The sequence below is a fragment of the Mustela lutreola genome, chromosome 1 (genome assembly GCF_030435805.1).
Source record: "Mustela lutreola isolate mMusLut2 chromosome 1, mMusLut2.pri, whole genome shotgun sequence".
In the NCBI taxonomy this organism is placed as follows: Eukaryota; Metazoa; Chordata; class Mammalia; order Carnivora; family Mustelidae; genus Mustela; species Mustela lutreola.
Genome location: NC_081290.1, coordinates 194987735 through 195012010, shown reverse-complemented (window position 1 = coordinate 195012010; position 24276 = coordinate 194987735). Strand labels below are relative to the sequence as shown.

Genomic DNA, 24276 nt, shown 5'->3' with positions numbered 1-24276 from the left:
ATTTTTTGGTGGTTACAGTGACAAGGTAGGGCTCCCCAAGTCCCTCCTCTGCTTCAGGGAATCTGGGAGGGAAACTGTGTAGAGGTGTGGAAATTCTCAGTGTGTTAGGGTATGTACTCCCCACCAACTGAGAGCCTCTTTCTTCTTGTTCTGTCTAGGGCTACTGGTCCAGCAGACTCTAATTCCTTGAGAGCTATATAGCTCATATAGTTCACCAACATGTTGCTATAGCCAAATTCATTACCATACTTGAATATGAACTTGACTAAGTGGTCATTGAGTACAACCCCAGTCCCAGGATCAAAGGTGGAAGATTGGGTGTCATTTTTAATGTTGCAAGTGACTATCTGATCCTCAGGGAAGCCCAGGATGCCCTTGAGGGGGTCCTCTAATGCCTGCTTCACTGGCTTCTTGATGTTATAGTACTATGCACCTTTCTTCAGGCAGCAGCTCAGATCCACAACTGACACTTTGTGGGTGGGGACATGGAAGGCCATGCCAGTGTGCTCCCTATTCAGCTCAGGGATGACCATGCCTACAACCTTGGTGGCATCAGTATAGAAGCAGGAATAATGTTCTGGGAAGCCTCTCAGCTATCATGCCACAGTTTCCCAGCTGGGCCTGGCAGGGTCTTCTTGGTGGCAGTTATGGCATAGACTATGGTCACGAGTCCCTCCACGATGCCATCGTTGTCATGGATGACCCTGGCCAGAGAGGCCAAGCAGCTGGTTCTGCAGGAGGCATTTCTGACAGTCTTGAGAAAGTTTTCGTACTTCTCATGGTTCACACCGATCCCAAACTTCAGGGCATCGGTAGAATGGGCAGAGATGCTGATCTTCTTGGCCCCAGCTTCAAGTAAGGCACAGCCTTCTGCCTTGGACTCCACAGCATACTCATCAGCAGCATCACCCCATTTGATGTTGGTGGGATCTCAGTCCTGGAAGAGGTAGGTGGCTTTGCATTGATGACAAGTTACCTGCTTTTTGCCTTGACTGTGCCTTTGAGTTTTCCATGGATGGATTCATACTGGAACATCTAGGTCATGTAGTTGAGGTCAATGAAGTTGTCCTTGACGACAACAGCATCCACTTTGTAATGGCTAAAAACAGCCCCGATGACCAGCTTCCCAGTACCACCAAATATATTACTCCAACCTTTACCATCTTGTCTTTGCGATGATGCTGTTACTGCACCAGAAGATGTGGCTGTGTGTCCGACGGAGGAGCATGAAGTCCAGTTTTTTTACAATTTATTTATTTTTTTAATTTAATTTTATTTATCCATTTGAGAGAGAGAGATAGAGAGAGAATGAGAGTGGAGAAGGGCAGAGGAAGGAGCACCTCCCCATGGAGCTGGCAGCCCGATATGGGACTCAATACCTGGAATCCAGGATCATGACCTGAGCTGAAGGCAGTTGCTTAACCAACTGAGCCACCCAGGTGCTCCTGTTTCTAATTTCTTGATAAATCTTCCTTCATCATCATTTTCACAATGTCTTCTCCTTTTTACCTCTTTAACCATTTACAAATAACATTAATGAATAAATTTATCTCTGTTTTTTACATTGTCATTATGGATTTGTTTTTTTTTCTCCTGGAAGGGATAAACAGTTCTGTAAATGATCATGTAAAGTAACAGTATGATAATCTTGTACCCATGGGGGGTTTCTTATACTGTGCTATTGGAATCAGAATCAGATATCTGTACTCCTGTCTGTATACCTCCCTGGCCTTCAGTGTGTCTCCTTGAAATGTCATTGTTTCACAGATACAGCAGGTTCCAGAACATTCATGAAATATAATCCACTTTTCAGCTAAATGCTACATGTTAAACGCTTTTTGGCAGAGGTTTCATATTTACCATAGGACACATGAGTGATCCTTAATATGTATTTATTGCATAGACATGATAATGAAGCTGAGAAAAATTAATGAATTACATCATACAGCTTATTAAGGAAACATCTAGATAAAGTGTAGCCTCTTGATTTTAAGTCTACTGCTCTTTCAAATATACTTTTTGTGTACTTCATTTTATTATTTTATTTTTAGTTTATTCCAATAATCCTAAATATGAGAACATTTTTTATTTTGAAAGTTGACTGTGCTTTGTTGGCTTATACATAAATATCCCTCAGGGTAATGGTTGCTTTAGGGAAATAGTGTGATAGCTCTTTTTCTTGTCCAAGAGAAGTCCTATTAGGCTAGTTGAGAGATGATTCATTGAAACAATGAGCTTTTTGCAAATTAATTAAAAAAATATTTTAGAATGTTTTCAAGTACTAGTAATTCAGAGACGAGGGAATGGGAGAGAAAGGAACCCAGCACCAGACGTTAGGCCAGGACCCAAAACCACATGGACAATAAAAAAATCTCTCGGGGCGCCTGGGTGGCTCAGTGGGTTAAGCCTCTGCCTTCAGCTCAGGTCATGATCTCAGGGTCCTGGGATCGAGCCCCACGTCGGGCTCTCTGCTCAGTGGAGAGCCTGCTTCCTCCTCTCTCTCTGCTTGCCTCTCTGCCTGCTTGTGATCTCTCTCTCTGTCAAATAAATAAATAAAATATTTAAAAAAAAAATCTCTCTGTAGGAAAGGACTATGAGGTTTAAAACCACCTTTCATCTGACTTTGTCTCCTGCTCTCCAGAGTACTGCAGTTCCTCCCAATCCCGCCTGGTGTCTATACAGCTGTGATAAAATTTACAATGCACAATGATCCTGCATTAGGGAATGAAGGCCAAAAGGCCAGATTGGTCTCCACATTTATGAGGAAGCAGGAACACAGAGGACATGATCTTAAATCATGTTTGGTATTCAAAATTCAAGTCAAGATGAAGGGATTTAGAAAGAAATGATGGAGAAAAGACATCTCTTTTTGTGACTCTTCCTTTCTAGAAGGCTCTAGAAATAGTATGGAGACCACAGGATTTCTCTGGGTAGGATAAAAGCACAAGGCATTTGCTATTTAAACCAGGTGATGGGTATTAAGGAGGGCCCATGTTGTGATGAGCACTGGGTGTTATATGCAAATAATGAACCATTGCACACTGCATAAAAATCTAATATGTACTATATGGTGGTTACTGTTATGCCCGAGTGTTGTGTCTGAGAGACCACCAAGGAGCCAACACTGATGTAGTCACAGGAGGGTTTATTTGACAATCTTAAGCTTGGGCCCAAGTATACCCGACACAGTGGAGTGGGGACTTGGACCCCAAGTCAGATTACAGTCAGAGTTTTTAAAGGCAGAGTAGAGGTGGACTCTGTGGTGGGTGAGGACAAAGGGGATATTCAGAAGGGCTACCAGGGCAAAGAAGACTGTCAGGATATTGGAGGCCTGGTTATTATCAAGCCAAGGTTGTTTTTCCCTCTAATGGGGCACTAACATGAAGACAGTTGGGAGTTTCCTGGTGGAATGTCACATTCCTCCTATCAAGCATCCTTGTTAGTGATATTTAGCACTGGGACATATGTAAACTGAGGGAGACTCCTGTCTTGCAGGATTGTGGTTTCTGCAAGTTAACTATTTGTTCACACATACTACTGAGGGTAGGGGAGTGGCTGGAGAGGGGGCGCAAGATGCCAGTTTTTGCTTTGTCAGGATGGCTGTACTCATGTCAGGGATAGACTTGAGGTGGGTACAGCTTTGTTTTTCTTGGCCTCCACATATCCCCCTCTCAGAGGAACCTAAGGAAGGATCTACTCATGGGTCCATGCTGGTCTCAGCAACAAGTTCCAGTGGTTGATATTGCTGTCTAAGTACCATGAGTTGAATTACACCGACTTTGTCTTTGACAAGAGTAACTAGTCTATTGATAATGCAGGGTAAAGAGGAGACAGGGAATAATGAGGGTTACTTTTTACTCCCTGCATTGGTGTAAGAAGAGGGCATAGTATAAGTAACATTAATGGGGTACATGAGAGTGGTGCAGTCTCAGCTTTAGAGGATTGTCCTTGTCCAGCTGGCTCTTCCCTTCTGGAACAAAGTCCTTGAGAATGGTGCCTGGGTCAGCTGGCCGGATGTGGGTGTAGTGGACCCAGGGAGTAATCCCGTCAACCTTGAGAGCAGTGGGAGTGGTCAGGATCACGATGTAGGGTCCCTTCCAGCGAGGCTCCAAGTGGAAACACTTGTTGGCAGCACATCCAAACCAAGTCCCCGGGTTGGTAAGGATGTGATTCCAGCTCCGTCTCTGTCTCCATCTCAGTGTGGTCAGTTAGGATCCCTGCATGGGCTAGACAGACTGTAATGCCTGCAGTGACTGGAGTACAGACTGATCAGTCATACTTAAGGAGGAGGACCTGATACCCTATCACTCCGGCATTTATCATCATCCGGTCTGGCAGAGTCTGGAGAAGGACCTGGATAGCATGAGTGGTGGTGAAGATGAGATTTTGACTCAAAGTCAATTTACTTGCATCCTTGACCAGGAAGGCCGTGGCAGTAATATGTGGAGGCAAGGGGGAAACCCAGCCGCTACTGGATCTAGTTTCTTGCTAAGATAGGCTACTGGCCTTTGCCAAGGCCTCAGAGTCTGAGGCCACCCTTGCCTTTTCATCCACATACAAGTGGAAGTGCTTGGTAACATTTTAGATGGCCAGTGCTGGGGCGCTCAGTTAGGCTATTTGTAATTCCCGAAATGCTCCTTCTATCTGGGGCTGACTGACTGGCAAAAGCAAGATCATTTAAACAAGCCATCGTGCAACTTCTCTGAAGTTTACCTCAAGTTGTCTAGCTTAGGTAAACAAACATTTAAAGACAATCAAACCTAGAATTTAACATCTATAAAGGTGTGTTAATGAAACATAATTTTTCTCTCTAGAATAACCCTCATTTCCAGAGATAGCCAAATCAGTACTAATTTACTTGAAAAAAAAAGTCCAGTTTTAACAAACTTGGCCTAATTGTTTACATAAGCTCAGCAAGAACAGTGAGTGTGATCATATAGGTCTTTTAGAATCTGCTTTGCTGGAACTTCTTATAAGGAATCTCTAGGTTGAAATTTTAGTAGCCTCTCCGGGCCAGAAGCCAAGCCACGTACTTGCCATCAGACATGCCTGCAATACATGTCAGATTTGGGTGAATTGCTCTTCCTGAGGTGCCCAAAGTATCCTGAAGTCCCTGAACCTGCCTGGAAGTGACATCCTTTACTCACCTGGTGAGGCTACTGGGAACTCTGTAAGCAAGGTATCAGGCCAACAGTTCCAAAGGGCTTTACAGCTCCATATTTTATAAAGTCAACCTTAGTTCCTTTAAGCTGTCTGGTCATATCTGAATCTTTTCAAATATGACATTCCAGTCAAAGCCTTGGTAAAATAACCAGTGTTTCCAATGGTGTCCTGTTACAAGGAGAACAGATTCTTATTGAATTTATGCAAATGACTGATTGCCAAGGAAGAAAGAATACTTGCTGAGACCTTTTGGTTTTCAGAGGGTTCAGATAGAAAAGTTGAATGCCTTGATTTGTTTACAAATGAGTACTTTTACATCTCTGTAAGTTACAGATAACTTAAGAAAAAGTTTCCCTAGTCTGGGAGAGCAAACATTACAGAACCAGTAATGTTTAAAATAAGACAAAACATTAAGAGACACAACATTACAATCTTTCAGTTTATCTGGTCTCATGTTACTAATGCTGGATTACTCTGAATGCAGCTTTATTTCTGTAAATTCTTACCCATTTCAGTTCCAGGATTTTAACACATCAAAGACCTGTATTTGTCCTGAAAGTCTCCCATACAAATTTTCTTTAAGGTGGAATTCATCTTACAAGAGAATTAAAACAATTACAAATGACAAAATATCAGAATAGATATGGTTAAATTACCAGGTGATGACCCTTATCAAAACATTAAAACTTTAGGAAATATACAGAAGCTCTAGAGTAGTTACAGCATTTACCCAAATGCCATTTACCCTTATGCCAAGGTTTAACATTGGTTTAGCAGTACTTACTGAGTAACTTAGTATACCAAGGAAAAGCCTTATGAGTCAAAGAGATCTCATTTACAATTTAAATCTTGTCAACAATTGCTAAAACCTTAGAAAGTTTTAAAACACATGCCTAAATATAATTAAGGTTGTTAAACACCTGATAAAACAAAACATAGAAACTGGGTTTTCTGGGCAGGCAAAGAGAAAACCATAACAGATAATTAACCTAAGAAAACTTTGCCTTTTTAAACAGAGAGAAAACCAGCTTTTTTTTTTTTTTTTTTAATATACCAGTGTCTTTCCTTTTTTATTTTTATTTTTTTAAATTCTTAAGCATGCAGCCTTAAGATAGTGGGTTTACTGGGTTTCCCTCCCATTGTGAATGATGTCGCAGACAAATGGAGGGGATTCTTTCAGATGTTGTCCTGCTTGCATCCCTGGCAGGAATTTAGGAGCGTCTTAGCTAAGGTCTGTCTGTATAAGCCCTGGACAAGGCTACTCCGTGGAGTAGATGACTGTTATGCCATATGATGCCTCATGAGACTCAGGGTGCAGCCCACTCAGACTCCATAGCTGAAGCAATGAAGCCATACAGACAGATTCACACAGTCAGGCAATCTTCAGATTCAGAAAGTTTGGACAACCCCCCTATGGGTATTCCTGGCTAATGGGAGGTGATCAGTCTCTCCACCCAATCTTTACCAATGGGTCTGGCTCAGACAGTGGCCCTGGGGCTTTCCTGCTCTTCTTGCTCCTTGACAGTGAACAGGGAAGGAGCCATGGTTCAGGAAGCACTGAGGATGGTCTAGAGGCCAGTCATGCAGGCCGCATGCACGTTGGTGCAGAAACACAAGAAGGGGGAGATAGAAGAAACAAAGTGCTGCCAGGAGGCAGAGAAAGTTTTAGAGCTCATCAACTCCAACAGAGGAGCAGACACCATGTTTTCCCACCAGCAAGGGGGGAGAAGTTAAGCAGTCCACGTTGACAGAGAAGACAGGAACTTCCCTGAAACAAAGGGAGTCTCGGCAGCTGCTTGGGAATATTACTTACAGTCTCTGTCTTGAGTTAGACTAACCACATTTGGCTCCAGTTATAGCCATTAGCATGGGAAATGAGTGAGGAAGAAGCCCCTACATCTATTAGGAGGAACAGAGAGAAGAAAGTCAGAGTCCCCTTACTCTCTGCTTCCCCTATTTCTTCAAACACAACAAACAACACGATAGACAACAAAAAGACAAGACAAACAAAGACAACCGCAGACCCAGCGGCCCTTCTGGGGCCATCTCACATTAAAGGATGGTCATTTAGACAAGTAGAAAGTCTGAAATTTCCCTTTTATACATCTGTCTGTGCTCAGGTTATGAGCTCTTTCCCTAACATCTGAGAAGTGGTCAATCATCAGAGACATAGGGGATGTCTATCCTATCACGTCCTCAGTCCACAACAAAACAAATACACTTACAACAATTAACAAGAACACACTTACAAAGACAAACAATCTGGAGTGGCCTGAAGACAAAACTGGAAGGAAGTTAAGCCCTGACCGCAACAGCAGCCAGGCCTCCAGGCAGGGTCCGACTGCAGCAGCAGCCAAGCCTCCGGGCAGGAGCAAAGGGATGTCTCCCAAGACCCCCCCAGTCAAAGGTCCACCACACATCCACTTGAGCCAATGTCGACTCCCATACTCAGATTTGGAATTCCTACAGGTAAAAATGCAGATTGGAGCTCCCTGAAGGTATGTGCGCAAATATTTAAAATAAAAAAAAAATGAATGCACTCACCAGCCAGTGTAAGACCCTCCGGGTTGGGGTCCTAAGAGTCTCACAGATCTCACTGGGGCCTCCAAATGTTATTCCCAAGTTTTCACGTCTGAGAGACAACCAAGGAGCCAACACCGATGTAGTCACATGAGGGTTTATTTGACAACTTTTTAAAAATTTCTTTTCAGTGTAACAGTATTCATTGTTTTTGCAACACACCCAGTGCTCCATGCAATACGTGCCATACCTAATACGCACCACCTTGTTCCCCCAACTTCCTACCCCCCGCTCCTTCAAGACCTTCAGATTGTTTTTCAGAGTCCATAGTCTCTCATGGTTCACCTCCCCTTCCAATTTCCCCCAACTCCCTTCTCCTCTCCATCTCCCCTTGTCCTCCATGCTATTTGTTATGCTCCACAAATAAGTGAAACCATATGATAATTGACTCTCTCTCCTTGATTTATTTCACTCAGCATAATCTCTTCCAGTCCCGTCCATGTTGCTACAAAAGTTGGGTATTCATCCTTTCTGATGGAGGCATAATACTCCATAGTATATATGCACCACATCTTCCTTATCCATTCATCCATTGAAGGGTATCTTGGTTCTTTCCACAGTTTGGTGACTGTGGCCATTGCTGCTATGAACATTGGGGTACAGATGGCCCTTCTTTTCACTGCATGTGTATCTTTGGGTAAATACCCAGTAGTGCAATTGCAGGGTCATAGGGAAGCTCTATTTTTAATTTCTTTTTTTTCCCCAACCCCTCCCCCATTCAAAGGTCAACAGAACTATTCATTGCCAAGAATGGAAAGAAAATTGCTGAAAATTATAGCCCATGAATGAAAAGCAATCAAAAGGAGGAAGCAATTTAATCCCACAGGTGGGGTTTGGGAGAAGGCAAAAAGAGGACTGAAGCTTTGCACAAGTGGGCATGGAAACAATAGGACCATCAAATTTACATTTTAAATGACAACAATAATGCTTCCAACTAAGGTTTCAGGCCACAATATTTTTAATTTCTTAGGGAATCTCCACACTGTTCTCTAAAGTGGCTGCACCACTTGCATTCCCACCAACAGTGTAAGAGGGTTCCCCTTTCTCTACATCCTCTCCAACACATGTTCTTTCCTGCCTTGCTAATTTTGCCCATTCAAAATGGTGTAAGGTTGAATCTCAGTGTGGTTCTAATTTGAATCTCCCTGATGGCTAGTGATGATGAACATTTTTTCATGTGTCTGTCTTCATTGGAGAAGTGTCTGTTTATATCTTCTGCCTCTTTTTTTTTTTATATGATTATCTGTTTTGTGTGTGTTGTGTTTGAGGCGTTCTTTATAAATCCTGGATATCAACCTTTTGTCTCTACTGTCATTTGCAAATATCTTCTCCCATTCCGTGGGTTGCCTCTTTGATTTGTGGACTGTTTCCTTTACTGTGCAGAAGTTTTGGATCTTGATGACGTCCCAAAAGTTCATCTTCGCTTTTGTTTCCTTTGCCTTTGGAGACATATCTTGAAAGAAGTTGCTGTGGCTGATATCGAAGAGATTGCTGCCTATGTTCTCCTCTAGGGTTGTGATGTATTCCTGTCTCATGTTGAGGTCTTTTATCCATTTTGAGTTTATCTTTGTGTACGGTGTAAGAGAGTGGTTGAGTTTCATTCTTCTACATGTAGCTGTCCAATTTTCCCAGCACCATTTATTGAAGAGACTGTCTTTTTTCCACTGTATATTTTTTTCTGCTTTGTCGAAGATTATTTGACTATGGAGTTCAGGGTCCATATCTGGGCTCTCTGCTCTGTTCCACTGATCTATGTGTCTGTTTTTATGCCAGTACCATGCTGTCTTGGTGATCACAGCTTTGTAGTAAAGCTTGAAATCAGGTAGCATGATGCCCCCTGTTTTATTTTTATTTTTCAACATTTCCATAGCGATTCGGGGGCTCTTCTGATTCCATAAAAATTTTTGGATTATTTGCTCCAGCTCTTTGAAGAATACTGGTGGAATTTTGATTGGAATGGCATTAAAAGTATAGACTGCTCTGGGCAGTAGAGACATTTTAACAATGTTTATTCTTCCGATCCAAGAGCATGGAATGGTCTTTCACCTTTTTGTGTCTTCTTCAGTTTCTTTCATGAGTGTTCTGTAGTTCCTCGAGTGCAAATCCTTTACCTCTTTGGTTAGGTTTATTCCCAGGTATCTTATGGTTCTTGGTGCTATAGTAAATGGAATTGATTCTCTAATTTCCCTTTCTGTGTTTTCATTGTTGGTGTATAAGAAAGCTACTGATTTCTGTACATTGACTTTGTATCCTGCCACGTTGCTGAATTGCTGTATGAGTTCTAGTAGTTTGGGGATGGAGTCTTTTGGGTTCTGCATATAAAGAATCATGTCATCTGTGAAGAGAGAGAGTTTGACTTCTTCATTGCTAATTTGGATACCTTTTCTCTTTGTTGTCTGATTGCTGTTGCTAGGACTTTGAATACTATGATAAATAAGAGTGGTGAGAGTGGGCATCCTTGTCGTGTTCCTGATCTCAGCGGGAAGGCTGCAAGCTTTTTCCAATTGAGGATGATATTTGCTGTGGGTCTTTCATAGATAGATTTGATGAAGTTCAGGAATGTTCCCTCTATCCCTATACTTTGAAGCGTTTTAATCAGGAACGGATGCTGGATTTTGTCAAATGCTTTTTCTGCATCAATTGAGAGGACCATAAGGTTCTTCTCTCTTCTCTTATTGATTTGTTTTATCACCTTGATTGATTTGCGAATGTTGAATCATCCTTGTAGCCCAGGGACGAATCCCATTTGGTCATGGTGGATAATCTTTTTAATGTGCTGTTGGATCCTGTTTGCTAGAATCTTGTTGAGAATCTTAGCATCCATATTCATCAGTGATATTGGTCTGAAATTCTCCTCTTTGGTAGGGTCATTGCCTGGTTTGGGGATCAGGGTAATGCTGGCTTCAGAGAAAGAGTCTGGAAGTTTTCCTTCTGCTTCAATTTTTTGAAACAGCTTCAGGGGAGTAGGTGTTATTTCTTCTTTGAAAGTTTGGTAGAATTCCACAGGGAATCCGTCAGGTGCTGGGCTCTTGTATTTTGGGAGGTTTCTGATCACTGCTTCAATCTCGTTACTAGATATCAGTCTATTCAGGTTGTCAATTTCTTCCTGGTTCAATTTTGGGAGTTTATAGATTTCCAGGAATGCATCCATTTCATCTAGGTTGCTTAGCTTATTGGCATATAACTGTTGATAATAACTTCTGATGATTGTTTCTACTTCCTTGGTGTTCGTTTTGATCTCTCCCTTTTCATTCAAAATTTTATGAAATTGGGCTTTCTCTCTTTTCTTTTGGATTAGTGTGGCCAATGGTTTATTGATCTTACTGATTCTTTCAAAAAACCAGCTTCTAGTTTCATTGATATGTTCTACTGTATCTCTGGTTTCTACCTCATTGATCTCTGCTCTAGTCTTGATGATTTCCCTTCTTATGTGTGAAGTTGGTTTGATTTGTTGTTGATTCTCCAGTTCTTTAAGGTGTAGAGAAAGGTGCTGTGTTCTGGATTTTTCAATTTTTTTGAGGGAGGCTTGGATGGCTATGTATTTCCCCCTTAGGACCGCCTTTGCTGTATCCCATAGGTTTTGGGCCGAAGTGTCTTCATTCTCATTGGTTTCCATGAATTGTTTCAGTTCGTCTTTGATCTCCTGGTTGATCCAAGCACTCTTAAGCAAGGTAGTCTTTAGCTTCCAGGTGTTTGAGTTCCTACCAACCTTTTCCTTGCGATTGTGATCGCAAAGCACTGTGATCTAAGAATATGCAGGGAATAATGTCAGACTTTTGGTACCAGTTGAGTCCTGATTTATGGCCCAGTATGTGGTATATTCTGCAGAAGGTTCCATGTGCACTTCAGAAGAATGAGTATTCTGTTGTTTTAGGGTGGAATGTTCTGTATATATCTATGAGGGCCATCTGGTCCAATATGTCATTCAATGCTCTTGTTTATTTATTGATATTCTTTTTTTTTTTAAGAATTTATTTATTTATTTGACAGAGCGATCACCAGCAGGCAGAGAGGCAGGCAGAGAGAGAGGAGGAAGCAGGCTCCTTGCCGAGCAGAGAGCTCGACGCGGGCCTCGATCCCAGGACCACGGGATCATGACCTGAGCCGAAGGTAGAGGTTTTAACCCACTTAGCCACCCAGGTGCCCCAGATTTTCTTTTTTGATGATCTGTCTATTTCTGAGAGAGGCGTGTTAAGATCTCCTACTATTAATGTATTCATATCAATATGACTCCTTATCTTGATTAACAGTTTTCTTATGTAATTGGCTGCTCCCATATTGGGGGAGTAGATATTAACAATTGTTAGATTATCTTGGTGGATAGTTCCTTTAAGAATTATGTAGTGTCCTTCTGTATCTCTGACTACAGTCTTTAGTTTAATATCTAATTTATCTGATATGAGAATTGCTACCCCAGCCTTCTTTTGAGGCCAATTGGAATGAAAGATACTTCTCCATCCTTTCACTTTCATTCTGAGTGTATCTTTAGGTTCAAAATGGGTCTCTTGTAGACAACATATGGATAGGTCCTGTCGTTTTATCCAATCTGCAGCCCTGTGTTGCTTTACAGGCGCATTTAGGCCATTCACATTGAGATTGATTATTGATAGATACTTTTTTATTGACATCGTGTTACCTTTGAAGTCTTTCTTTCTGTAGATTGTCTCTATATTTCTGTTCAAAGCTACACTTAGGATTTTTTTCTCTTTAATAGAATCCCCCTTAATATTTCCTGCAGTGTCGGCTTGGTGGTTGCATAGTCTTTTAAGCCTTGCCGGTCTTGGAAACTCTTTATCTCTCCATCCATTTTGAATGTCAGTCTTGCTGGATAAAGTATTCTTGGCTGCATGTCCTTCTCGTTTAGTGCCCTGAATATATCTTGCCAGCTCTTTCTGGCTTGCCAGGTCACTGTGGACAGGTCTGATGTTATTCTTATGGGCTTTCCTCTGTACAAAAGGAACTTCTTTGTCCTGGCTGCTTTCAAGAGGGTCTGCCTACAATTATAATTCTTCATTCTTACTATTAGGTATCTCAAGGACTTTCGAGAATCTATAATCTTGGGGGGAGACTGTTCTGCCTCTAGTACATGAATGCTTGTTCCATTCACGAGATTGGGAAAATTTTCATGGATAACTTGTTTCACTATATCTTCTAGACTTCTTTCTTTCTCCTCCCCTTCAGGGATTCCTATAATTCTGACGTTGGAATGTATCATGGCATCATTTATGTCCCTGATTCTGTTTTCATGGCTTCTAAGCTATTTGGTCCAGGCTTCCTCCTGATCCTTTCTCTCTATCTTTTTGTCCTCCAGATCACTAATTCTATCTTCTGTCTCAGTTACCCTAGCTTTTAGAGAATTTAGATTAGATTGGAACTCATTGAGAGCATTTTGAACATCATCCCTGGTGGCTTTCAGTTCTGCCCTAATCAATTCCATTTGGTCATCCATGGCTTTCCAACCTTGCTATTGCCTAGATAATTGTTAGCCTAAATTCTCTTTCTGACATATTGTCTATGTCAGTAACCATTAGCTCTGTTGCAGAAGGCCCATCCTCTGTATTTTTCTTCTGTTGGGCATTCCTCCTCCTAGTCATTTGGTGAGAGATGACTGAACAGATGTAGCTGGATGTATGGACTGTGGTGCAGTCAAGGTGCACCCTGGAATGCTTCTTAGCAATCAGGATTCCCCACCCAAATGAGAGAAAATAGAAAAGAAGATTTTTTAAAAAGAGAGAGTGAGAGAGACAAGAAAAAAAGGGAAGATAAAAGAGAAGGCTCAGCCCAAATGGGCTCCATGGTAAAATTTATGAAGTATACAAACAGAAACAGACAAACAAAAGACTGATGAAAGTAAATGACAAGAGAAAAAATATTATATATATATATTTATATATGCAAAAAAAAGGTAGAACCTTTTCAAAAGGAACCCCTGGTGTAAGATTTATATACTATCAGGACAAACACAAATACACAGAAACACTGGCGGAAGAAAAAGATGGGAGAGTGATTATAAATTCTCAGTGTGGGTGAGGAAGGTTATTTTGATTCTTCCTGGATGTATCTTGATACCTTTGTTAAAGGACTCAACTTTCCTAAGGTAAAGGGGGATTAAAAATTGGTTTACCTATAGGGGTATCATTGATTGGGGAAAGGGGTTTAACTTGAAGTTTAACTCTATATGAATATTAGAAAATAAAAATAAAAAAGGAATAAACTAAACTAAACTAAAATTAAAAAAAAATTTAAAAATAGAAAAGCAAAAGAAAAACACGGGTGTATGTATCAAAAAGGTCAGGTTAGAAGGTTATTATGGAATTTGATGTACTGGACATCTCACTGTGATGGTAAATAGGGTAAAAATGATCTATATAAGAAAATGAACTAGAATAGTGGGAACGAGTTAAAAATAAAAGTTGTATCTATGAAGTAGTGGTGGTTGTTCTCTTGTAGTCTTTTTTTTTTCTTTCCTGGTTGGTTTTCTGGGGGAGGGGCCTGCCACGTGGGTTTTCAGTCAATGATGTTCCCTGAGTTAAGTCCTCCGCCCCCCTCAAGGGGGTGGGCCCTCAGGAAACTGGTTTTTTTAGGCTTTTATTCTCTGGAGGTTTTTATGTTTGTTCACTTGTTTTCTCTCGAGTTGACCGCTTTTGATGGTTTTTGTAGTTTTAGAGGAAAGCAAACTGCACCCTGACCTCCCTCTCAGAGAGAAGCCTCAGTCTGCTCCTCTGTATGTGCTGCAGGCCCATATAAATTCCCCCTTGGCCACTGGCAGAGCAGGTTCCAAGTCGCGGTCCCTGGGGACGCAGGATCTCCTGCTTGTACCCCAAACCATGGCAGCATTAGCTGTCTGGGAAGCTCCAGACTGTCAGAGAGGTTCCAAGCAGCATTCGCACTCTGAGATTTTTTCACTGGCCCAGGCTGGAAGTGCCTGTTCTTTCCAGGTCTAAGAGCGCTGGCCTTGCCTGCATCTCTGTCAGGGGAGGGTGTGGGGCTCATGCATCTCAGGCTCTGTTAGCGTGGCATGGCATTCTGCCATCTGGTGTGGCTCCCAGCCCCTCACAGGAGCTGGACCCCATGCATTCTTGGGTGCGCTGGCAGCTCAGGTACCAAGACCTTGTTTCTCTGCTGCACTGTCTCTGGCTCAGCACCAGGGGAGGCTGTCCTGGGCCTGGGGACTTAAGCCCCGTCCCTAATTGCCCCAAATCCCACAATTTACCCCCACAATCCTTTGCTCTTTTTGAGTGCTTTCAACCAGACTCCAAGTTAATGGTGGTCCCCAGATGCAGGGCACTCTCATATTGGGGTATTACTTTCCAGTTGGTCGCCTTTGGTGGCTCCCTCCCCCTTTTGTTTATCTTCCAGTATCAGTCCGACATTCCCACTCCACTCTACCTGCCCACTGGCGTCTTCTGCCCCTGTAGAGATCCAGACGTGCATAATTCTGAAATCAGGTTGATTTCATGAGTGATTGGAGTTCTTTGGTAGGTAATCAGCTCACTTTAGGGTACAGGTTGAAATGGCGCCTCCTCCTACTTCCCGCCATCTTGTTTTCTGGGTGAGCCATTCTATTCTATACTTGGAAGGCTGTTCCCATTACCTGAGCCTTTCTTCTGAGTCTTGGCTTATTTATTCCTTAAATATTTAATTTAAATCCTGGTAGAATCCAACTTTTTCAGCCATAATTTGCCATGATAGTAAGCATACATACATACATCAAAGTTTACAAAATATACACTTTAACCATTATTATAAACTGAATAGCTTACAATGAACTTACAGACCTATAAACAGATTATTGCGGGTCCCAGAGCCCTCTGTGTGTCCCTAGTCCTCCCATTCTCCACTTCAATACTGACACAATCATGCCCCAGCTTTATTTCACAGCCTCATCTCTTAAGTGGGCCCCCATGTTGCTCCATGTCCAGCCAGAAGAAGGATGAGGAGAACGTGGAAATGATTATTATAGTCTACCCTGATGTGTTTCCACATATTGCGGACACCAATACAAAATAAGAATACACTCCCACATTCTAAATTAGGCAACAGAGCTTTCGAATATAAAGTGGGAAAGATACTCTCTCGACAATTTGCTTAGATTAGCATATTGCTTTCATTTGTGTTCTGAGACTTTTTATTCATGGAAACCATTTTCATGTTTCACGGATATTTTAAAGTATAGTACATTAACAATAATAATAAAAGTAGTAAGCTGGTATATGTAGAATCAAAACACCAAGTCCTAGTCTCAGCTCTATCAGTTTCAAATTGTAATCTGTGACAAACCATGAAAACACCTGAGCATCAGTTTCATCAACAAGGAAATGAAACTAAGCTTCTCTCTCCTCTTTATCTCACTTTATTTTCCATTGAAATATAAGAACTTACTGATGTGACAGAGCAGAAAAACTAAAACACATTAAGAGCAATTGTAACACACTGCACATCTCTATATTAGTGTTTGAATGGGCTTTTTTTAACTTTGTGCTAGAGACAGAGGCTCCCCACCCTTTTTGATGCCTCCAGCCATTTTACTCACTAAGGAAGATGAGAGTCTTTCCCACAGAAAGTAAGACTTCACATTGGCTATGATTTTCATGTTTAAAGGTACATATTTTATACAACTGAGCCCTGCAGATAAACTGACTGCTTCACCTCGTGGTCAGCTGATAACACAATGACATGCCCCAATGCACAAAGAAAAACCAACTTATGCCAGACTCAGGAGAAAATAGCATTTGTGTCTCCCAACATCGACATCAATTCAACAAAATCAATTTCAGAAGTAATTTTGATCATCTAGAATTGAAATTAGAATCTATCTACTCTGTTGTATTATGAAAATCTACATTTATATCATTCTCTTTACTATGCCTTATTTATATTTGTAATATATACCCCAATGCCGCACATTGATAGGTACTCAAAGGTACACAATGCTCTGTGTGTGTGTGTGTGTGTACACATATGTGTGTGCATAGTATGTGTGTTACATTGAACAAGCAAATGATTAAAGCAATAGCTACTTCCTTTCCTCAATTCATTAAGTACATCCTGCTCAGGTCCTCTTCTCTGGACTGGGTTCCATAACATGCAATCAATGCTGAGCAGTAATCTCATAAAATAAAAGACTTCAAGACTGCGTGTGTGTGTGTGTGTGTGTGTGTGTGTGTGTGTGTGTGTTGAAGGAGGCTGTCAGGAGGAGTGGAGAATGAGGTTTAATAAATTTAAAGGTTCAGCAATTAAAAGGACCTGGAACTCAGAACCCCTTGTACTTCTGCTTTTCATGACTCCTGAATCTCTGTGAACCCTAATCATGCCCACTACAAGCCTGGTCTGAGCAGCACCAGCAGCTCATGAATGAAGTTTGCACAAAACAATTCAGAAGGTAATCAACTTTGCTTCCAATTCTGAAGTAGGAGGATCCATTTATTATTATTATTATTGACCAGAAAGTCTAAGCTTTCACACTGATTCAGAGACAGCTCTGTCCTAGGACAGGTACAGACCAATCCCATGATTTCCCTGCTTGACTCCTAGTTGTGACAATTTCAATAGACTCAAACTTCTTCTCCTAACTTCTTTTATGGCCATTCACATAACACAAAAAAGCAAAAATCATAGTGGATATTCTATGTTGTGTGTATAACACACCTGACTTGGTTCTCCTCCTTTTGAAAAAAGTCCCAGGGGTGCCTGGGTGGCTCAGTTAAACCCTCTGCTTTTGGTTCGGGTCATGATCCCAGGGTCCTGGGATTGAGCCCCGCATTGGACTCTGCTCAGTGGGGAGCCTGCTTCCTTCTCTCTCTCTCTGCCTGCTCTTCTGCCTACTTGTGATCTGCCAAATAAATAAATAAATAAAAATCTTAAAAAAAAAAAAAAGAAAAACGCCCCAAACATGTACAGTGCTTAAATTAGTAACCAGAAAGCTGTCAGCTGAGTTGCTTTTATGAAAGCTTTGTATATCTTACCTTTATAAACTGTTTTTATAACTTTTGTAACCATTTTAATGAACTTTTCCCCAAATAATGTGAAAAAATGGAATTAAATTCAAAAGCTTATTCTTTCTGCAATGAAATATATATATATATATATATATATATATATATATATATATACATAAATTTCTGAATTCTGAAACTAAAGCAGATTGCATTTGAATTTTGAAGCTTCTCAAATGAAAGATTAGTGACCAGGCTTAACATATACTTTTAGGTACCTTAAATAGTGATAAAATAAATAACAAAGTGGATGCACCTTTGAAATGTCTATAAGGGTTCCTGAATAGCACAAACATTATTTACATATTGACACACCTTTTTCAATAAGTAATACAATTTCATCAAAACAGAGCCTGGGTTGGGGGGAGCGCCTGGGTGACTCAGTAGGTTAAAGCCTCTGCCTTGGGCTCAGGTCATGATCTCAGGATCCTCAGCCGGGAGCCTCCTTCCCTTCCTCTCTCTCTGCCTGCCTTTCTGCCTACTTATGATCTCTGTCTGTCAAATAAATAAATAAAATCTTAAAAAAAAAAGAGAGAGAGAACAGCCTGAGAGTGGGTATTAAGGAGGGCACATATTACATGGAGCACTGGGTGTGGTGCATAAACAATGAATCTTGGAACACTGAAAAGATAAAATTAAGTTATAAAAAAAAAACAGACACTAAGTAAAAGAAAAACAAAATTAAAAATTACAACAAAAATAAACTATTTTGTATAAATAAAACTTGTCAAATGAAAATCACACATGTTGATATGGAGGCCAGGGGATGTGGTATGACAGGTCATTTAAAAACAGTAAGTCAGTAACTCTGTGATGACAGATCATAACTACATTTTTCATGGTGAGCATTTGGTTGTGCATATAAATGTCAGATCACTATGTTGTAGATGTGAAACTAATAGAATATTGTATGTCAGCTATACTTCAATTAAAAATTAATTTTTAAAATAAATAATAAATATTGGGGTGCCTGGGTGGCTCAGTGGGTTGAGCCTCTGCCTTCAGCTCAGGTCATGATCTCAGGGTCCTGGGATCAAGCCCCACATTGGGCTCTCTGCTTGGCGAGGCGACTGCTTCCCTCTCTCTCTCTCTCTCTCTGACTGCCTCTGCTTACTTTTGATCTCTCTCTCAAATAAATAATAAAATCTTAAATAATAATAATAAAATAAATAATAAATAATTCGAACATCTAAAACATAAAGAAGACAATAAACCAGTTATGCTAAATTTCACAATAGCTAATTCTTGAATGGAAATCAGGAAAGTGGTAAAATATTAAGTATAATTAAGGTGTCTTAGAAATATTTAATGAATCTTGGAACTCTGAAAAAATAAAAGAAAATTAAAAAATCAAAATAAAAAAATGTAAAAAAATTTAAATCATAACTTAAGAATTAAATTTTTTTCTTTGTTTCAAGTTTTTATTTATATTCTAGTTAGTTAACAAATGGTGTAATACTGGTTTCAGGAATATAATTTAGGATTAAGGAATTTTAGAGTAGTCATCTTATTGTGTTTTGTCAAAAGAAAAATAATCCAAAATCCTACTGAAGAACGGAAACTGTCACAATTTGGCTTATCCATCAAATGTTTCTTTCAAGTTGTCATTGCTCTCTCAGCTGCTATTTCAGGGTTTTTGTAACTTAAAATCCATAGAGGAGTTGCACACAGAAATAAAAAACCAGGAGTAATTTAGCTGTTTCCAGGTCCTCCAGCCCTGTTACTTATATCTGTTTATTTTTTTTATTGTATTCATGTAGCCACCATATACTACATCATTAGACTTTGATGCAGTGTTCAATGGTTCATTATTTGCATATAACACCCAGTGCTCATCACAACATGGGCTCTCCTTAATACCCATCACCTAGTGTAAACATCAAATGACTTGTGTTTTTATCCTATTCAGAGAAATCCTGTGGTCCCCATACTATTTCAAGAGCCTTCTAGAAAGGAAGAGTCACAAAAAGAGATGTCTTTTCTCCATCATTTGCTTTCTAAACCCTTCATCTTGACTTGAATTTTGAATACCAAATACTATTTAAGCTCCTGTTCTCTGGGTTCATGCTTCCTCATAAATGTGGAGACAAATCTGGCCTTTTGGCCTTCATTCCCTTAAACTTGATTAATGTAGGATCCTCATGCATTGTAAGTTTTATCACAGCTGTATGGACATGATGGAAGGCAGAATTGCAGTACTCTGAATAAGCATGAGACAAAGTCAGATGAAAGGTGGTTTTAAACCTCATAGTCTTTTCCTACAGAGAGATTTCTTGTTTATTTTCCATGTGGTTTTTGGGTTGTGGCCTAATGTTTCCTGCTGGGTTCCTTTCTCTCCGATGCCCTCGTCTCTGAATTATGAGTACTTGAAAATATTCTAAAATATTTTTTAGTTAATTTGCAAAAAGCTCCTTGTTTCAATCAATCATCTCTCTACTAGGCTAGCTGAATAGGATTTCTCTTGGACAAGGAAAAGAACTATCACACTACTTTCTTAAAACAATCATTGCCCTGAGGGATATTTATGTGTAAGCCAACAAAGCACAGTCAACTTTCAAAATAAAAAATGTTCTCATATTTTAGGATTATTGAAATAAACTAAAAATAAAAATAATAAAATGAAGTAGACAAAAGTATATATTTGAAAGAGCAGTACACTTAAAATCAGGAGGCTACACTTTATCTAGACATTTCCTTAATAAGCTTTATAATGTTATTCATTAACTTTCCTCAGCTTCAGTATCATGTCTATGCAATAAATATATATTGAGGATCACTTGTGTCCCCTATGGTAAATATGAAACCTCTATCAAGAGACTCTTAACACGTAGCATTTAGGTGGAAAGTGGATTATATTTTATGGATGTTCTGGAACCTGCTGTATCTGTGAAACAGTGACATTTCAAGGAGACACATTATAAGCCAGGGAAGTGTATAGACAGGAGTACACATTATCTGATTCCTGATTGCAATAGCACAGTGTGAGTAACTCTCCCCCATAGGTACAAAATCACCCAGCTGTTACTTTACATGATGATTTACAGAACTGTTAATCCTCCCCAAGAGAAAAAAAAAAACGCAAATTCCATAACAAAGTAAAAATTTTGAAGGGGCGGGGGGGTGGGAGGTTGGGGAAACAAGGTGGTATTAGGGAGGAACCAGGGTATTAGGGAGGGCACAGATTGCATGGAGCACTGGGTGTGGTGCAAAAACAATAAATACTGTTATGCTGAAGAGAAATAAAAAATTAAAAAAAAACAGATAAATTTATTCATTATGTTATTTATAAATGGTTAAAGAGGTAAAAAGGAGAAGACATTGTGAAAATGATGAGGAAGGAAGATCAAGAAATTGGAAACAGGAGCACCTGGGTGGCTCAGTTCGTTAAGCAACTGCTTTCTGCTTAGGTCATGATCCTCGATTCGAGGAATCGAGTCCCACATCAGGCTCCCAGCTCCATGGGGAGCCTGCTTCTCCCTCTGCCCTTCTCCCCTCTCATTCTCTCTCTCACTATCTCTCTTTCTCAAATGGATAAATAAAATTAAATTAAAAAAAAAAAGAAATTGGAAACAAACTGGGCTCTCTGCTCCTCCCTGTCTAACACACAGCCACATCTCCTGGTGCAGTGATAGCAACATCCCAAAGACAAGATGGTAAAGGTTGGAGTAAGTATATTTGGTGGTATTGGGCACCTGGTCACCAGGGCTGCTTTTAAGTGTGAGAAAGTGGATGCTGTTGCCGTCAAGGACAACTTCATTGACCTCAACTGGAACATACATGTTCCAGTATGATTCCATCCATGGCAAACTCAAAGGCACAGTCAAGGCAAAAAACAGATAACTTGTCATCAATGCAGAGCAAACCTCCATCTTCCAGGACCGAGATCCCACCAACATCAAACGAGGAGATGCTGCTGCTGAGTATGCTGTGGAGTCCAATGCAGAAGGCTGTGCCTTACTTGAAGTTGGGGCCAAGAAGATCAGCATCTCTGCCCATTCTACTGATGCCCTGAAGTCTGGGATGGGTGTGAACCATGAGAAGTATGAAAACTTTCTCAAGATTGTCAGCAATGCCTCCTGCAGAATCAGCTGCTTGGCCTCTCTGGCCAGGGTCATCCATGACAATTGGTATTGTGGAGGGACTCATGACTATAGTCCATGCCATAACTGCCACCAAGAAGACCCTGCCAGGCCCAGCTGAGAAACTGTGGCATGATGGCTGAGAGGCTTCCCAGAACATTATTTTGGCTTCTAAACTGATACCACCAAGTTTGTAGGCATGGTCATCCCTGAGCTGAATAGGGAGCACACTGGCATGGCCTTCCATGTCACCACCCCAAAGTGTGTCAGTTGTGGATCTAAGCTGCCTAGAGAAAGCTGCTGAGTACTATAACATCAAGAAGCTGGTGAAGCAGGCATCAGAGGACCCCCTCAAGGGCATCCTGGGCTTCCCGGAGGATCAGATAGTCACTTGCAACATTAAAAATGACACCCAATCTTCCACCTTTGATCCTGGGACTGGGGTTGTCCTCAATGACCACTTAGTCAAGTTCATATTCAAGTATGGTAATGAATTTGGCTATAGCAACATGTTGGTGAACTATATACACTATATGGCTCTCAAGGAATTAGAGTCTACTGGACCAGTAGCCCTAGACAAAACAAGAAGGAAGAGGCTCTCAGCTGGTGGGGGGCACATACCCTAACACACTGAGAATTTCCACACCTCTACACAGTTTCCATCCCAGATTCCCTGAAGCAGAGGAGGGACTTGGGGAGCCCTAGCTTGTCACTGTATCCACCCAAAAACATTGTAAACAAACTGACAGGAAAATCAAATTTCCTTCAGGGTGGTAACAAAGATACAGGATATGAACACTCCTACTAAACTATTCTGACAAAAGAAATCGAATATACCAGTCCTGTAACTGTACCCAGGGACAGTGATTTTGATCAAAATGTTCTCCCACTTCGGGTTTTTCTCAGAGCAAGTTTAACATCTTTGTTCCTCAAGCTTTAAATGAAGGGGTTCATCAAGGGAACCACATTGGTATAAAAGACAGAAGAGATTTTTCCCTCACCCATCAACCCAAAAGAAGATGGTTGATGATATGCAAATGCACCAGATCCAAAATAGAGAGAAACCGCAAATATGTGGGAACTGCAGGTGCTGAAGGTTTTGGACCTGACCTCAGGGGAGCTGATGTGCAGGATGCTGGACAGGATGCAACCATAAGAGACAAAGATGGTGACACTGGGCACAATGATATCTATGCCCACCGAAATGAAAATAACGAGCTCATTCAAATACGTGCTGCTGCAGGAGAGCTGGAGCAGAGGGAGAATGTCACAAAAATAATGGTTGACGGTGTTTGCATCACAGAAGGTCAGTCTCAGTACACATCCTGTGTTAGCCATGGCACCGAAAAACGCCATCAAATATGAACCAAGCATAAGGATGGAACACACTTTAGGGGACATGGCAACATTATATAAAAGTGGGTTACAGATGGCCACATAGCTATCATAGGCCATTGATGTCAGCATATAACATTCAGAAATAGCAAAAAAACAGAAAAAGTAAAGCTGGGTCATGCAACCAAGGTAGGAGATAATATTCTCCTTTGATGTGAAGTTAATCAGCATTTTGGGTGTAAACACAGAAGAATAACAGAGGTCTATGAAGGACAGATTCAACAGGAAAAAGTACATGGGGAGTGTGTAGGTGTGAATTCAGCAGGATTAGAGTTACCAAGCCCAAATTTCCCAACACAGTGACCACATACATGAGTAGAAACAGGAAGAACAGGGGGAGCTCGAGATATGGTAAGTCTGTTAGCCCCATAAGAATAAATTCAGTCATGAGGGAGGAGTCAAGATGGCGGAGAAGTAGCAGGCTGAGACTACTTCAGCTAGCCGGAGATCAGCTAGATAGCTTATCTAAAGATTGCAAACACCTGAAAATCCATCGGCAGATCGAAGAGAAGAAGAACAGCAATTCTGGAAACAGAAAAACAACCACTTTCCGAAAGGCCGGAGACCAGGAGGCCGCCATTTGTATTCCCCGTCCTCCAGAATTCTACGGAAAGCGCTCAGGGAACAAAAGCTCCTGAAAGCAAACCCGAGCGGATTACTCACCCTGGCCCCGGGTAAAGGTGGTGTAATTCCACCTGGGGCAAAGACACTTGAGAATCACTACAACACGCCCCTCCCCCAGAAGATCAACAAGAAATCCAGCCGAGACCAAGTTCACCTACCAAGGAGTGCGGTTTCAATACCAAGGAGAGCAGCAGAATTCCAGAGTAGGAGAAAGCCAAGCACGGAACTCATGGCTTTTTCCCTGTGATTTTTTTTTTAGTCTTGCAGTTAATTTAATTTTTTTCTTTTTTGTTTTTTGTTTTTTTTTCTCGCCTTCGGGTAAAATTTTTTTTTAACTGTTACTTTTTTCTTTTTTAACGATTTTATACTAGTTAATCTAATATATATATATTTTCTTTTTTATATTTTTCTTAGGTGTTTTCTTTTTTTTTAATTCTTCT

At 40.8% G+C, this 24276-nt stretch overlaps 3 pseudogenes; 1 reads left to right on the top strand and 2 right to left on the bottom strand.

Annotated features, from left to right (window-relative positions):
- Positions 1-104: 104 nt before the first annotated feature.
- LOC131830303 (glyceraldehyde-3-phosphate dehydrogenase-like) lies at positions 105-9161 on the bottom strand (annotated as a pseudogene).
- Positions 9162-21388: 12227 nt separating this feature from the next.
- On the top strand, positions 21389-22443 carry LOC131830195 (glyceraldehyde-3-phosphate dehydrogenase-like; annotated as a pseudogene).
- A 310-nt stretch (positions 22444-22753) lies between these two features.
- On the bottom strand, positions 22754-23600 carry LOC131820587 (olfactory receptor 8B3-like; annotated as a pseudogene).
- Positions 23601-24276: the final 676 nt, after the last annotated feature.